Source organism: Eutrema salsugineum, unplaced genomic scaffold (genome assembly GCF_000478725.1).
Source record: "Eutrema salsugineum unplaced genomic scaffold, Eutsalg1_0 scaffold_3, whole genome shotgun sequence".
Taxonomy (NCBI): domain Eukaryota; kingdom Viridiplantae; phylum Streptophyta; class Magnoliopsida; order Brassicales; family Brassicaceae; genus Eutrema; species Eutrema salsugineum.
Window position 1 is genome coordinate 13512046 of NW_006256756.1, and position 3035 is coordinate 13515080.

The following is a 3035-nucleotide window of genomic DNA, read 5'->3' on the forward strand; positions in this document are numbered from 1 at the left end:
AATTATCATCCATATCCGTTATGCCTCGATGATGCCGTATTCATCTCAAGCAAAAGAATTTCCAGAATTTTCAACATAAATGGTTTTGGTGGTACGAGCGGTCCAAATGAGAGTGGTGCAAATGTGACCAGTCCAACTATGGAGAAATCAACTCCTACTCGCAAGAAAAACCCCAAATGGACCACAGATCAAAATTCGGTGCTACTCAGTATATGGATTAAATATGGAACAGACAGTGTTGTTGGAAGAAACAAAAAAAAAGCAAAGCCTACTGGAAAAATTTTTCTGAATTTTGTAATGAGCATTGCTCATTTCAACCTCCACGTGGTGGATCTTTGTGCATAAATCATTTTAACTACATGAACAAAATAGTGGGCAAATGGATTAGAGCTTATGATAATGCTAAGCATCTACAAAAAAGTGGGTGGTCAGAGAATTATCTAATGGCAAAAACAGATTAATTATATTCAAATGGTACAAATGTTAGCTTTAATTTAATGTCGGAATAACACATTATTTGTGATCAACCATGTTATGGTAGTCAGGTATGAGAAAATACTGGATCAGGAAGTAGTGGATCTAAGAGTTCCCGTGAGAGTGATGCAAGTGATTCCAACTCTGTAGGATCTAGTGTTCGTCTAAAGGGGAGGGATGTAGCTAAAAAGTAGGATAAAAAGAAAGGCAATAACGTAGCTTTGGAAGTGGTCAACGAAGAGTGGAATGAATTTAAAAAATTCAAGGAGCAAGAGTTGGAACGATTGGACAAAATAGCCATTAAACAAGAAGAGGCAAACCAATTGAAGAAGATGAAGATTTTTCTGAAGCTAAGGGCATAACTCTACCCCATTTCTTTCTCCAAATGCCATTTTGTAGGAAAGTTTTCTATAATCCTACTCTATTTTCACCTCCAAAATGGAGGAATGCCATTTTTTCCTCCAAATAAGGAGTAACTCCATTTTTCAGTTGAACTTTTTAATTTATAAATTAGTCATTCATTTTTTATAAATTCTTAAAACTATATTTTTTATTTATAATTTAGTCTTTCATATTATATTTACTTAATTAAAAATAAAAGATTGATAAATTTAAAATTGAGGATAGAAAATAAAAAATATAATAGTATTAACTGAAATTAGAAATAACATAAAATTGTGATATATAAATTAAAATGTACTTTTTTGTTATTTAAATATAATATAATGTTATTTTAATATTATAATGGTTAAATTTTAAAATAATATTCTTATTTCTGAAAGTTTTAAAAGGTAATAAAAAACATAAACGGGTTCATTTATAATTTTTATAACTAAAGTGTATTATTAGTAATTTATTATAAAATAAAAAAGAAAGACTATACTTAAAATATTCTTTTTGGAGTAAAAAATTGAGAAATACATTGGAAAGAAACTGAAATCCATTTTGGAGACAAAAATGGAAGAATACATTGGAGATGCTCTAAGTGAAAAAGAGCATCTCGATGATCGCAAAAAAAAAATCTGTTGGAGAAGCTAGGCCATGATCTATTTGGAAATTAAATGATGTCAAGTGTGTTGTTAATTTTAATAATGTTGTTTCTGATTTTTCCTCTAATAATGTGTGTATCGCTTTTGTTATTTTTTAGCATTAATAATGTGTGTTTGTAATTTCTTCCTTTAATAATGTGTGCTTGTCCTTTTTTTCTTTAATAATGTGTGTGTCAATTTCTGCTTTAATAATGTGTCATTGTCATTTTCTGCTTTAATAATATTTCTATGTCTGTAATCTTTAATTTTTTGACAAAAAATCCGTAATTTTTGGCAGTATTATTTTTTGTCGTTAATCTTTGATTTCTCCTTTAATAATGCATGTCTCTGTTTCATCATTTTATACCATTAATAATGGGTGTTTGTAATTTTCTTTATTAATAATTAATGTGTGCTTGTCTTTTTCTTCTTTAATAATGTGTTTTTGTCTTTTTTCGGCTTTTGAAGAAAAAAATCTTATCTTTATGTATTAAAATGTAATGTAATATTTGTTTGGATTCCAGTTATTTCAACCACTCATTTTCTTATAAATAAGTAGTCATTCTTCCATTGATGTACCAATACCACAAATCTCATCATCCTTAAAAAATATCAATGGATCCATCAGAATTTTCTTTCAATGTCGAAGATTACAAGAAGCAGTGTGAAATTGAAGAAAAGTATATTTTCAACCGGTTTAGAGAGCGTCACAACAAAATAAAAGAGGACTATACACCTCGTAACAATAGAAAATACTTCAAGAGAGATCACGTAGCTGCCAATCAAAGATTGATTGATGACTACTTTGCCAATCAACCTATATATGATGATGCAGTGTTTCGTCGGTGATCCCGGATGCGAAAACATGTTTTCCTTTGGATTGTTACAGACCTATCAAACAGTGACAACTACTTCACTCAACGATTTGACGCTGCCAAGAAAGAAGGTATTTCTCCATTGGCAAAATGTACCACAGCCATGCAAATGATATCATATGGTGTTGCGGCCGATGCGGTTGATGAATACATCAAAATAGGAGGTACTACAGCATTGGAGTTCTTGTGTAGCTTTTGTAAAGTAATTATACAATTGTATGAGCAAATGTTTCTAAGAGCTCCAACTCAAGATGACCTGCAATGAATTCTACACGTTAGTGAAATGTGAGGGTTTCCAGGGATGATTAGAAGTATTAATTGCATGAACTGGGAATGGAAATATTCTCCTACGGCCTGGGAAGGTCAATTTACTCAAGGAGATAAAAGAACCACCACTGCTATTCTTGAAGCAGTAGCATCTTAAGGCATATCAGAACGACATTGAGCGTGCATTCGAAGTGTTGCAGGCTCGATTCAAAATCATTCATGAACATGCTCGGATGTGGAACATAGCTGATTTGGCTATTATCATGAGGTTATGTATCATATTGCATAATATGAATGTTGAGGATGAACGAGATACATATCTACAAAATTGGACCAATTATGATCAATCTGAGGCAAATAGGTCTAGTTCACTGTGATCATTCTTTACCAA

At 31.5% G+C, this 3035-nt stretch overlaps 1 pseudogene; it reads left to right on the top strand.

Annotated features, from left to right (window-relative positions):
- The first annotated feature begins 2117 nt into the window (after positions 1–2117).
- LOC112085444 lies at positions 2118–2801 on the top strand (annotated as a pseudogene).
- Positions 2802–3035: the final 234 nt, after the last annotated feature.